This window comes from Pelodiscus sinensis, chromosome 1 (genome assembly GCF_052426305.1).
Source record: "Pelodiscus sinensis isolate ZL-2025 chromosome 1, ASM5242630v1, whole genome shotgun sequence".
In the NCBI taxonomy this organism is placed as follows: domain Eukaryota; kingdom Metazoa; phylum Chordata; order Testudines; family Trionychidae; genus Pelodiscus; species Pelodiscus sinensis.
Window position 1 is genome coordinate 176,879,730 of NC_143052.1, and position 14,895 is coordinate 176,894,624.

The following is a 14,895-nucleotide window of genomic DNA, read 5'->3' on the forward strand; positions in this document are numbered from 1 at the left end:
TTTCCTTTGCGACATCTTATATGTTAAATACCACAAGGGTTACAAAACAGCAATTTTGTTTTCTTTTATAAATAGCAATGGAAGAAATATTTTTTCAGAAGATACCTAAAATAACGCATGTTTTCTATTTGGGCCCAGTATCACGTACCGGTAGGACTTCCCTTGTCTGACACCCTGGGGGTCTGACCCATCCCGAAGGAGGGAATTTGCCTGATCAGAGAAGGTCCCTGCCACTGGCCTTTCAGGATGCTCCCCCTTCAGTGGCTGCCTCTGCTCTGGCCCCATTGCCACTGGGTTCCAGCCTGCAGGGCTTGGTCTTGGGTTCCGACCTGCAGGGGCTTCCTAGGTAGAGAGCCCACCTTCCTCCTCAGAACAACCTTTCGTGTACTTGAAAACGGTTATCATGTTCCCCCTTAGTCTTCTTTTCTCCAGACTAAACAAACCTTTAAGCATTTCTGCTGCTGCTTCTGGATTTTCTTCAGTTTGACCTCATATTTCATGAAATATGGTGCCTAAAACTGAACACAATACTCCAGGTGAGGCCTTATCAGTGCTGACTGGAAAAATGACTTTTCATGTCCTGCTTACAACACTCCTGGTAATACATTCTAATGTGATATTTTCTTTTTTATAACAACACCATACTGTTAACTCAGATTTCATTTGTGATCCACTGAAACCCCACAATCCTTTTCTGTAGTACTCCTTCCTAGGCAATCATCTCCCATTTCATATTTGTGCAATTGATTAGTCCTTCCTAAATCCATTTGTCCTTATCAAGTTTCAGCCTATTTATTTCAGACCATTTCTCCAGTTTGTCAAGATCATTTTGAACACTAACTCCATCCTCCAAAGTGCTTGCAACCCCTTACAGAATATCCACCACAAATTTTGTAAGTGTATTCTGTATGCTATTTTCCAAATCAGTGATGAAACTATTGAATGGAACCAGGCCCAGGAGAGATCCTTGCAAGATCTCACTCAGTATGCCTTGTCAGATTGATTGTAAATCATGGATAACTACTTTCTGAATATTTTTTACCAACCATACCTTATAGTAGGACTGCCTAGGGTATGTTCCTCTGTCACGTTTAATAACTTAGTTTATGTCTTGCTCTACAGTTTATGTCTAGTTCTGGACTTTACATATATTGTCTTTGACCTTCCCCCACATAATTTTACATTCAATAGGTTCCTATCCAAAATCATCCCACTGTTGTAATTTTTCATCACTGTGTTGCTCCAGAATCTTGTGGGGTAGGGGGAAGACCTAAGAAAGAGTACTTAAAAAAAACCAGTTCCAAATTGACTTAGCCCAAATATCTTCCCAAGCCCTTTACAGCTAGGGTTTCTCCTACAGGCTGACCTATTTGTGTCTCATTTGAAAATCAGAAAGAGCTTTTTAGAGCAATTAGATCCAGCAAGTCTTGTTACCAGCAAAATAACTCTGCATATCTGCACAGGGTCCTAAAGCCTGAAACCCTCTCACAACAGGATAAAACTTCATGGAACAAAGAAAAATAGATAAAGCAATGTACAAATGGATAACTGCTCTTCACACAGCACTGCTGCATTGGTGCATTGATTTGCCAGTGATGCCAATGGACCAAATACTCTAGCCTTTCTTAAGGGGAACACTTTCACGGAGTAAGGGTGTCAGGATTTTGTTCATTGTTTGTTTACATTGAGCTTATTTTTCTGAAGTTGCAAAGCATCCCCAGTTCCCATTATTGATGCTTGCCAATAGTGGAAGTCAGCCTTCATAGTGCCATCTGCGTAAAAGTACATTATAGACATGTAGCAAGGCAGAGTCTGCTCTGAAGAGCCTGCACTGTGAAGACAAAAAAAAGCTAGGGATAAGGGATGCAACAGAAATGCAAATTGAGTGTGCAATGGCTGTCATCCAACTAATCATAGAGCATTTTGAATAGGGCATGAAAGCAGAACAAAGCAGGGCAGTCAGCTGCAGAAGGCAATCTGACAGGAGGGAGAGATTTTAATAGGGACCTTAAGGAGTATCTCTGCAGGAAGAGAGAAGCTGTTCCAGGGAGAAGTAGTTGCATGAACAAAGGCAAAGAAACATGAGCAGGAAAAGATGAATGGTTTGCAAGGTGAGATGGCAGACTGTAGTGTGTAACTTAAAGGCCAGGTTGTGGTACTCCTGGGATATGTCTGCACTGCAATTAAATACCCTGGCCTGTGTCACCTAAGTCAGGCTTGCAGGGCAGGAGGTTAAAGGGCTGTATAATATATTGCATTGCAATCTATCAAAATGTAGATGTTTGGACTTAGACTGGAGGCTGGGCTCTGGAACCAAGTGACGGTCCCAGAGTTTTGGCTGTAGTCTGAACCCAAAAGTCTACACCTCAGTTAAACAACTCTTTGGCCCAAGCCAGAGTCAGCTGATGTAGGCTAGCCATGGATTTTTAATTGCAGTGTAGGCATATTACTTAGTGGGACTAAGGGCACCTTATTCCTTAACCAGTCTTGCTAGGTATGTCTGTTACACCCCGGCTACGTCTACACTGGCCACAATTTCCGGAAAAGCCATGCAAATCAGGTAAGTCAGGATAGGGAAATCCGCGGGGGATTTAAATATCCCCCGTGGATTTAAATAAACATGTCCGCTGCTTTTTTTCCGGCTTGGGGAAAAGCCGGAAAAAAAGCGTCTAGACTGGCGCGATCCTCCGGAATAAAGCCCTTTTCTGGAGGATCTCTTTGAAGTAGGAATAAGAGATCGTCCGGAAAAGGGCTTTATTCTGGAGGATCGTGCCAGTCTAGACGCTTTTTTTCCGGCTTTTCCCCAAGCCGGAAAAAAAGCGGCGGCCATGTTTATTTAAATCCGCGGGGGATATTTAAATCCCCCGTGGATTTCCCTATCCTGACTTACCTGATTTCCATGGCTTTTCCGGAAATTGTGGCTAGTGTAGACGTAGCCCCCCTGTTCATAGTGAGTAGTACCTTAACCTCACTGCAACTCACTGTGGAAGGTTTTATGCAACATAGGCAAAGGCATCATAATTTGGCCTCTTAATACCAATGTGAATGCTCAGTAAGAAAGGTACAACTCAGCATGAGAAAGGGAATCAAAATTCTGGTCTTTGCAAATAATAACATCCAAGAGGTAGGCAGCAGTATTTAATGCCCAGAGATTTGAATGGAGGATGAGGCATTTGAATCTGATGAGAAATACGACAGGAGCTAAGAGACTCAGGAGCATGGGTTGACATCATTAGTTTTTGAGCTATGCACTCAAGAAGATAAAATAGATATGTATATTTACAGAGGATTGGGTTTCCCATAATCCTATCTCTATTGATTTATATTTCACTCGAGAGACTTACTTAGTTTTCTAAACTAAATTAATTGTGGCTGCAATAGCAAAATGAGCATTTGCTAAAAGAGCACACACAGCACCCACACACTACCATGAGGTGGGAGGGCACATATCAGTAGTTTAATAGACAGAGAGATAAAATCTGCCAAAGAGACTGGTTTTTTGGTTTTGTTTTTAACATTGACATTTAATAGACATGCCTGGTTAGAGAAATGTATAATCAGACATTTCATTTAGTTTAATAAAATCATTAGAAACAACACATCCCGTGGTGTGTGAAGAGGCTCACTCTATGCAAATGCTATTAAATAGACAGCTTGGATGATTATATTACTGTATAATGTTTCTCTAAACAAAAGCTCACCATTGTAATTACTGTATTAATGCTTTGTCTCATTTACAAAGCAATTATCTGTAAATCTGTTAAAACTTTCTAAATAAATAAATAAATATATATAATGATGTTTTATTTATTTAAGATTTATGGGTCAAGCAACTTTGTTTTAAGTTTTACCACATACTATAAGTTACAACATTTTATGACTTAGTCACTTTTTCACTCCACAATTGATTTCCAGGACAATCTGTTGTGATGCATTAAACATATTGTAATTACTAATATAATGTAGAACCAATGGATTAATATCATATCACCACATCCATGACTTTCAAAATGTTCATAATACTGTCATAAATAATTACCAGCTTAACTGTAATGAAAAGATGGTATCTGATCCCCCTAGGTTCACAAATATATAACTGTAATGTTGCAAATGCTTCCCATCAACAGCTCTGCTTACAATCTATGCAGATAAAGTTTGAAATATCTGCTTCCCACCCCATGTTCAGAAACTAACTGCTGTCATTTCACGGGCAGTCAGTGCCAGCCCTACTGACTGCTAGTCCTAATTCCAGTGAGGCCTAGAAGAAAACAACTTGCTACACAGCACAATGATATAATGAAAAAGGTCAGACTAATCAATCTAAAATAAAAATATTACACTGCATTTAACTATCCATTTGGTCTGTGTCCCTTTATCTTTCTCAGTCAAAAAAATGATCTCTCTTCCCTCCCCCTTCACAAGACAAGACTCATCACCATTCCTGTTTAGATACTTGTATCTCCTTTATGGTTAGTTACAAATGTGTCCATCCAGTTTATTTCACCTGGTGCCTGTATCACCATTTTCTGAGGTATATCAGAGCTTCGTATATTTAAGGCACGTTCCTAATATAAGGCGCAAAATATAACAACATCTGAACTGTCAGTGTGAAGCAATCAGACAGCCCCCTCTCATTCATACCTTCAGTGTTGTGGTTAGTCAGAACAATAACAGCATAGATTCATTCAGGGATGCATTGCATTGTCATCTCAGCAATGCATTTAGGGCCCCACTGTCAGCAGGTGTGAATTGGAATCGATCTATCCACTTGGTGCTAGATTATCCCTCATTGACTTCCGCATGGAGCTATGCCAATTTATGCCACTGAAAGCTCTGGTCCTAATCCTGCCAAGTGCTGAGTGCCTGCCACTCCTATAGGCTTACAGATTAGCCCTCACAGACTCCGAGAAGAATCCTAACAGTATTTCAGAGTCATTCAAAACCTTCCCACTTACATTCAATATAATTAATTTTTATCTGAGATTTTCATTATGTATATTGGACAGCAAAGTTTAATTTATGTTAAATGCAGTGAACCATAATCTACCATTTGGGTGCATCTGTACTCTTTGCTGCTTAGTCAAGTGTTGTCCCTACTGGGATTCTGTTTGACATATCTTCCCTGGCTGCTATAATTGCTTATAAAACTCTTTTTTGTTTTCGGCATTTTGTAGACGGGTTTTAAAATCTATTTCTATAATAAGTCTGAATCCCCAGCTTGACAGCTTATAAAGTGTTCCTTAAAATCTAGATAAATTGTGAACTGCCAATGTCAATCTTCAGTGTAATCTTATAAAAAAAAGTTGAAGTTAATTAGGAAGGATCTCATCCTTCTAGATCCATATAGGCTTAACATGATAATAGAGAGATGAGATAAATTACTAGTGGTATATCAAGGGTATGAACTTACATGGTAATGATTGAATGCTTGGCCTTGATGTTCAAAAGTCAAGGTCAGAAAGCATTCCAAGGACAGATTTGAAATCTGTTGAAGTAAATCACTCATGGAAAATAAACAAGTGAAAATCCTCATGTGTAGGACTAATGGTTAAAGAACCTATTGATCTAAATCTTTCAAGGCCAAATACAAAAGACATTTCTACATCTCCTATTGTCATATTCAATAAAGAGAGGCAGGGGATTAGAATGTCTGAAAAATGGAGATCTGCTGTAGTTTAGAAGAGTGTTCACAATATAACTGAGACATTCACATGCATCTAATTTTATGTTGTATTTCCTGTGAAAAATGAGGATCAAGGCCCTAAATCCTATGCAGCATGTCAGGCATCAGTTGTGCAGCAGAGACACTATATTTAGCTGGCACTGACACTCAGCTCGAGACTTTTTATTTATTTATTTATTTACTTATTTAACCTTCCCACTTCCCTCACAAGCATCAACTCTCAGGCTATGTCTATGCTACAAGGTTTTGGGGCAAAAACATTAGTTTTTGCACAAAAAATGTTGGCGCGTCCACACCTCAAGCGCGTTTTTGCACAATCAACAGGACAGAGGGATTTTGCTGGTAGAGTTATTCCTCTCCCCATGAGGAATAACTCCTTTTTGCACTACAGATCTTGCACAAAAAGGCAAGTGTGGATGATCCGCAGGGGTTTCTTGTGCAAAAAGAGCCTATCAGAAAAAGCACACATGCTCTGATGGCCATTCTATGAATGGCCATCAGAGCTTTCTTGCACAAGAGCATCCGTGAAGTGTGGATGCTCTCTTGCACAAAAGAACATTGAGGTGTGGATGCGCTTTTGTGCAAGAAGTTTTTGAGGAAGTTTGCTTCCTCAAAAAGCTTCTTTGTGCAAAAACCCTGCAGTGTAGACAAAGCCCCACTTTAATCGAAGAAAGAAGGAAAGTCCTGCTCAGCTTAGGAGGTGACACAATTGGTTTTGGAGAAAGATGTCAGGAAAAGGCAGATCTCCGAATTTTTTATTTTATTGGAGTTTGTTTATATATTTGGTCAGGGTACCAAAATATTTTGTCATTATTCCCCACAAAGGAGCTGCCAGCTAGCTGAACTAGTGAAATTGATAACAAGCTGGATATGAAAGGTTCTCACATGTGAGGTCACAGCCCCAAATTTGGGGAATCAGAGGACTGGAAGGGGACTTGAGAGGTCATCTAGTCCAGTCCTCTTCACTCATAGCAGGATTAAGTATTATTTAGCTCCGGTAGGAGGCAGCTGTCAAAATGGCAAGGAAAGTTTCTCAGTGGTTGGGTCTGTATCCCAGCATATGACGTATCTGCATTAAATTGCTTATTCTGTCATGCATTTCCGTTTTGACCAAAATAAATCAATCCCCTGTCCCTTGAACTCTGAGCACCCTCTAAAATAAATCAGTTACATTACAGTGTATAGTAGAGTAGTGAAGTATAAACAAGCTATTGTATGAAATTTTAGTTTGTACTGGAATAACCCCTTTAGTCTGGCACTCTCTGGTCCAGCAACATATATAGTCCAGCATGATTTTAGTTAGCTAAATGTCCACTTGTCATGGGTGTGACCAAGTTTTCCCCAGTTCCATAAAGTTTATTTATATCCAACAGGTCCTGGCTCTCAGTGTTCCATGCTGATATTTAGTTCTAATATCCCTAAATGTCTTCTAAGAGTCCGATAAGGAGTGGAAGTGTTGTTAATGCTACTAGACAAATTCTCTTATTTGACACAGGTCAGGTCCCAAAGATGCTGGTCTAAAGAGGTTTGACCTGTTCTGATGTTGCTAGTGCTTTTTATTTAGCCTGTTGTAAAACACATATATTAACTGATCTGCATAAACCCTGCTAAAAGTTCTCTAGTGCCTATTAATGTAACATTGTTTCATACCCCCATTGTGCATTACTGTACAGCATAGACATGTTCTCCCCCCTTTTCTCCAAGGCTACATCTAAACTATACCCCTCTCTCAGCAGAGGAATGTAAATGAAGCACTTCAAAAGTGTAAATGAAGGGATTTTATGAAGAGTACAGGATCTTTCGAAAAAACGCCCCGTTGTCAAAAAAAACGTGTCTAAACTGTGGTTTCAGTTTCAAAATGGCACTTGTTCAAAATAGCGCCATGACGTGATTATGCAAATGAAGTGTGGGATATTTAAATCCCCACTTCATTTGCACTTTCGATGTGCTTTATTTACATCCCTCTGCCGACAGAGGGGTGCAGTCTAGACACACCCCAAATGGCCAAAGCCTCCTCTCCCCATGATCACAGCTGCCTGTCATCTACTGCACACAGCAGCGAGGCAAGGGTGGAAAACCTGCCACCAAGTTGGAGACAGAGATGCTGTCTGCTGAATGTGAATGGAGAAACAAGGACCATTACAAGAATCTGTGTAGCTATGTGGATGAGGGTGACTTTGAAAAAGCACTTTAAAAGGTCAGACACATTACTGTGCTGTTTTTGACTGCTGACTGAACTAGAAGCTTAGGGTGCTGCTAAGAATAATGTAGGGTTTGTTGTGCTTTTTAAAATATGATTGGGTGGTATCTGAAAGCTATGAATTATATGATGTTTGCTTTAGAATTACAAATACTATGTTCTTGGAGTGTTATTTCCACAATGTGTTGTGAATGAATAAAGGTACGTTTATTCTCCAACACTAGAATTGTATGGGGGAAGGGGGAGAAGAGGAAGTAAACAGTGTGGAAATTTTTAAAAAACCCATAGGCACTATTATACACATTTTTCACCTAAATTAGCTCAGTGGAACTTGAAAATTGGAAAACTGGAAAGACAGCAAAGGCAAGTGCATCTCAGTGCATAGATGAAGTCTGTTGTGGCTACAGATACACTAACCATAGCTCACACAGGTCAGGGACAGGGTATGGGAGGCTGTAGTTTTCCTAGCTGTCCCTTGTCATAGAGTCATAAGGGTAGGGATGCAACCTGTGATGCCACACGATATGTTGATGGCTGCAGAGAGAAGTACCATCAAGTTTTTCTTCCCCAAGGACTGCAAAGAAGGGAAAGTCCAGGATTTCTGAGCCTTTTAGCCAACCAGGATCTGCAGCATTTGTGTTTGCAGTTTGAGAAGACTCATTATGCCCTGGCACATTTCCCTCTATTTGTCCTGCTGGGCCTGTGATTCCTATTGAAGGGCTCCCCCTCCTCCACTGTTGAGTACAGTGAAGTGCTTGCAGAAGCTCCCTGAACATATCCTCCCTAGTCCTCTTCTTTCTCTTCCTCCACGCAGACAAGCACTCTGCAGTTGTGAAGGAATACCCCTCCAGGCCACCATATCAGATGCTGCTAAGGACAGATTTACTTTTGTCTTCTGGCAAGGTTGGAGTCCCTGGTGATCTTCCCAACCACCTCCTTGTGCTTTTCCTCCTCACTGTCCATTCAGGGGTTGTTTCAAGTAATCCAAGGTTGGTCTGAGAGGTACTCGTGGGGTATCGCCAAGCTTGACTTGTTATAAAAGCAGGTTATAAAAGCAGAAGGTCTGTGAGGCACCAACAGATATTTGACTGGCCTCCTTGGCCTTTGTAGTATGTCTGACAAAGTTCCCTCATTTTCACCTAGCACTGCTGCCAATCCCTACCATACAACTTTGCCTGAATTCCCTGTGCAATCTGTTCATAGACGTCTGTGTTTCTATGGCTGATCCGTAGCTGTGATTGCACATTTTCCTCCCCATAGGCCCCAGAGAGCCAATACCTCCTGCCTGCTGTCAGGCTGACGTGTGGCTTGTGTGTGGAACTGGAATGGTTGATTGGGCAGCTGCACATTAGGGAGAGCTTCTAGGTGTACTCACCAAGCCAGACAATCAGAAATAGGCACTGAAAAAAACAGAAGCGGATTTCAGGGGTGGGGGACTGGTTCTGGTTTCTGTGACACTTCAACAGTGGAGTCGACACTCACATTGAGTTGATTGTAGTAGGTTGACTATGGTTCCATGACATGCAGCAAGGTGGTTTTACTGGGTAGCTGTAATAGGGCACTAATATTGGCAGGAGAAAAATTTGCACATGGATGCAAAAATAGGTTGACAGAATTTGCTGTGATGTATTTACCTAACTTTACAGTTTAGACTAGGCCTAAATGAGAAACTGCAAATCCTTGTATTTGTTCCATTTGCTTTTTTTCTGCCCTATCTCTTCAAGGTCAGAGGGGTTGCTCTCACTTTGTTTACTGCTGAGGAGAGGGCAAATTGTTTATGGTTTGACATCATAAGGGGAAAAAAGTCATGAGGCTGATTATGCATCCTTATGGAATCAGACAAAAGTTTTGAGAATCAGAAATGTTACGCTAAAAGGGATCTGGAGAGATCTTATAGTCCAGCCCCCTATGTTGAGGCAAGATAAAGTAGTAGGATATAATACTAGTCTCCAATGTCTATGCAAGGCAATTCACAACAGACGTCTTAAGCAAACAGTTGGATTCTGGGCAAAGGGCAATTATACTAGCTTGTTATAATAATTCCCTCAATTTTTAATTCAACAAATAGAACATAACATTTGTATGGCATGAAGCCCTGACTATTCTCCATTTTCCTCCCAAACTGAATGAAGTGCATACAAGCCACATTGCCTAAACTATAATCATTGTTGGACAACCAGGCTACTGAGCATAAGAAACATTTCACAATCAGGCTGCAGTGAAGGGAAGACTAACAAAGCCCAGTGAAATCTGGAAAGCTGACAGCTCTATGTCAGGACATGTCAGGATATTAGGTCACGCCATCTACTTGAGGAAAAAAAATGATTTCAGAGACAAAAGGTGGAAGAATGACATTAAGATCAGCCTTATTTAAAATTTTGCCTACCGGTGTAGGCAGCAGAGAAGCCTGGGAGGAGTGGAGGGGGAATTGTATGGTGGTGGAGGGAATGGTATCCTCTAATGGTTTCCTTCTCCACTCACATAGTATCCTCTTTACAACCAGCAGCAGTGATAAAAGCCAGTATGAAAGCATATCCAGTGATACCCCAAATTCGGATGCTGTTCTGGGCAAAGAACCTGAGTCAGATTATTGTCAACGGCTCTCTGTAGATTTATATCAGCTTTGGGCCAGGCCCTCCCTTAAGCACTATGCACATTTATGATGCTACCTACAGTATATAGAGTGAAAGTAACTCAGGCACTATATTAAGGCAGAAATAGTGACAAATCCAAACCAGACACTGCAGGCGAAGAAATATTGTTTTGATATTATTTTCACCCCCAAAGGCCTGAAACAGGGAATAGAGGCAAGAAAAACAGCTACAAGATATTTAAAATGAAACTTGCCAAGAAATGGATAAGATTCAAGACCAGACAAGTCAAAGGACATGGAATATTAAAAGAAATGCTGCCAAATCTGTGTTACTCAGAAGCTGGAGGAACTGATGGAGATGCTGAAGAACAGATCTGACAAGAAACTTCAAAATACACTGCCTTTGTCAGCAGCTGACACAAGTTCTGACACAGCCAAATACTGACAGACTTTCTTTACCATGTAAAACCCACATTCAGCAGACTGAGGGGGTGGGGAAATCACCCGCAGAGCTTATCTAGTTAATTCACCTATTCAGAAATAAGCCAGTTTTGAAGGGGAATTATCTGGGGGATGATGGCATTAATACTGGTTTGAAATAACTCAAGAACTGAGAAATTAAATGTAATGGAGAGGTAGAGGAAAAAGAGCACCGTCTCTTCACTGTTAGCCTAAAAGGACTTGTATTTTGTTAAATTAATTAATAGTGAAAAAGCAGGATGAATGAGCAAGAATTAGTATCGGCAATAATTAGGGTAATTTAGAAACTGGACATGAAAGCAAAGGAGCCAGGATGCAGTTTATGAATTGCACACAAGATGGCATGAGGCAGCTCCACCAGAATCCTTTAGGGACAAGTAATTGGTACACCAACCCATGTGCCCTTCTATGAATCTGTGTCAGAAAGCAGCTTGGGGATAGGAGCTTAAGCAATAAGCTGTTTACTCAGAGCTTGTTTAACAAATATACATATAGTAACATCCTGAATTACCCCCTTTACTTTTAGCCACCATGTTCTGTTCCTTTGCAGGGACCCAGCTTCATTATGAACACATCAGATCCCCAGATGAGTGGCTCTGGCTCATGAGAGTTGTATGAATACTGTACCTAAAGCGAAATAAAGAAATAGTAGGATAAGCCCGTGGACATGACAACTTTCATCCAGTAAATTAAAATCAAGAAACTTTAATTAGCTAAATTAGAAAACCAAGTAGAGCGGGGTAAAAATGGCTATGATGGCTTATTCCACATTCTGGGATTAAAATAAAAACTAAAATAAGCAGCCTCTGGCAAAACAAATGATGAGTTTGTGTCAATAACAAGCAGTTATGCAGAGCAAGTGAGCTCTGACCAGAAATACAAGTAACTTTCAGATGATTTCCTGTGATAAAGCAGTGAAAAAGAATCCAAGAGAAAACCTGTCCTAAGCTAAGCAATAACCCAAGAGTATTTCACTATCAGTGCCAAAAGACCAACATCTATTATACTTCAGAAGTGTCTTTGTGAGATGTCATTTGGTTTCCCCAGGGCTGTCTCAGTTTATATTAAGAAGACTGAAAATATTAGTCTTGAAATCCCGTTTTAGGGCAATGCAATACAAAGTAAGTGCAGCACAGCTAGGGCCACAGTTTCAAATACTATGTAGGGCTTGACCAGCTATATTGAGGATCAACTACAGTGATTTTTCAAAATAATAGATGCAAGTATTTTGTGGACAAAATTTTGATTGAACATAAGAACGGCCGTACTGGGTCAGACCAAAGGTCCATCTAGCCCAGTAGCCTGTCTGCCGACAGTGGCCAGCACCAGGTGCCCCAGAGAGGGTGGACCGAAGACAATGATCAAGTGATTTGTCTCGTGCCTTCCTTCTCCAGTCTCTGACAAACAGAGGCCAAGGATACCATTTTATCCCCTGGTAATAGCCTTTTATGGACCTAACCGCCATGAAATTATCTAGCTTCTCTTTAAACTCTGTTATAGTCCTAGCCTTCACAGCCTCCTCTGGCAAGGAGTTCTACAGGTTGACTATGCGCTGTGTGAAGAAGAACTTTCTTTTATTACTTTTAAACCTGCTACCCATTAATTTCATTTGGTGTCCTCTAGTTCTTCTATTTAGGGAACTAATAAATAACTTTTCTTTATCGGCCCTCTCCACACCACTCATGATCTTATAGACCTCTATCATATCCCCCCTCAGTCGCCTCTTTTCTAAACTGAAAAGTCCCAGTCGCTTTAACCTCTCCTCATATGGGACCCGTTCCAAATCCCTAATCATTTTAGTTGCCCTTTTCTGAACCCTTTCCAAGGCCAAAATATCTTTTTTGAGGTGAGGAGACCACATCTGTACACAGTATTCAAGATGTGGGCGTACCATAGTTTTATACAGGGGCAGTAAGATATTCTGGGTCTTATTTTCTATCCCTTTCTTAATAATTCCTAGCATCTTCTTTGCCTTTTTGACCACCGCTGCACACCGTGTGGAAGTTTTCAGAGAACTATCCACGATAACTCCAAGATCTCTTTCCTGATTTGTCATAGCCAAATTAGCCCCCATCATACTGTACATATTTTTCTCAATGTGCATTACTTTACACTTATCCACATTAAATTTCATTTGCCATTTTGTTGCCCAATCACTCAGTTTGGTGTGATCTTTTCTGTAGTCCCTCACAGTCTGCTTCTGTCTTGACTATCCTAAACAGTTTGGTATCATCCGCAAACTTTATCACCTCACTGCTTACCCCTTTCTCCAGATCATTTATGAATAAGTTGAAAAGAATTGGTCCCAGGACTGACCCTTGGTGGACACCACTAGTTACCCCTCTCCATTCTGAAAATGTACCATTTATTCCTACCCTTTGTTTCCTGAGTAGGGTTAGGGTCTTGATTGTTTAATGTATCAAAAATGCTATGCCTTCAGCAGAAACAAATATGTCTCTTCATAGTTCTGTGCAATAACGAGTATGTTGGCGATCCACCAGACAATTATTTCTTAAAGAAAATGGCTATTATTACCACAAGCCAGACTGAACAACAAAAGACTTGGAAACCTCTGAATCTGATACTAATAGCAAAAAATATAACACAACTTATGCACATTTAAATCCTAGTAAGGGTAATCAATTTAATAGCAGAAAATAAGACTGTATGGCAATATAATTTCCCATTGTGCACCAGAGAACTGTGTAAAGTTCCCAAAAGGATATTTGATACAGAAGAGACTTGGTCTTCAAAAGACTTTTGTGCAGTATTATCTTTTTATCAGCTTAGCTTTACACAATTAAAAAAAGGAACATCTCTAGTTAAGATATATTTTCAAACAAGGTACAGAAAACTCTAGTGTTTTAGAACATTGCAGGACACAGGGGCAGATATAGGGCAGGGCGAATGGGGTGGCCGCCCCGGGCCCCGTGCTTCAAAAAGCCCCACGCATGCGCCGTGGCAAAGGGGGGGCCCTGCGGAATTATGCTGCCCGGGGTCCCGCAAAACTGTCATCTGCCCCTGGCAGGACACTAGTGAAATCAAACCCGTGCTATTGCAACTACATGGCTTCTCTATTAAAAGAAAAGAAGGATGCGGACAACCACGAAAATACTTATAAACATGCAATTATTTTCAGCATTGCTAATAAGGTATTTTTCAAAACAACAGAAAACTTGAACTGTGGAACTTCAGAATGAGGGATTTATTGAAGTTGCTTAAAAAAAAAGAATCACAATTGGCTGATACCCTTTGCTACTATACTCCAATTCAGCAAGATGCATACACTGTAATCATGTCCTGAAATACCTTGTTAAATTATAGCCTTAATGCCTGAAACCAAAGATGGACCCAATCTAGGCCTCAAATCAGCCCCATGCCCCATGTGAGCAGACCCAGAGTTCACATAAAGTCTCATTGGCTTGAGATGATTGTGATAACTATTTATAGCTCCATAGTCTAAAACTGACACAGGTGGTTACAATTTTCAGAGATAAATTTTTCAGACAAGCATAATTCACTTAGGTAATTTCAAAATTTCTCCATGCTCTTTTGCAAAATAATCAAGAACTCTGGGGAAAATTAAGAAGTTATTTTTGTGGCATGTCATGGGGTACCACTCACCATTATGGTGCAGTTGGGTTACTATGGGGATTAACTCGCTCTACTTCTGACAACCCCTTCTATGACTAGTCACTGACGATCTCTCGCGCACATGCCTCTCTATGACTCAACAGGCATTCTCTTTGTGGCTTGGTCCTCCAGACAGCTCATCATACTCCTCACATTCTGGTGTATCAAAGTATTCCCATTCACACTTGTCTTAGGCATCCTTCCCATTCACTGATTACATGGTGCCATTTCACCAGAGGCTAGTAGGGGAACTCAGGCCCACCCTATACTCTGAGTTCCATCTCAGGGACCATCTAATCAGAACCC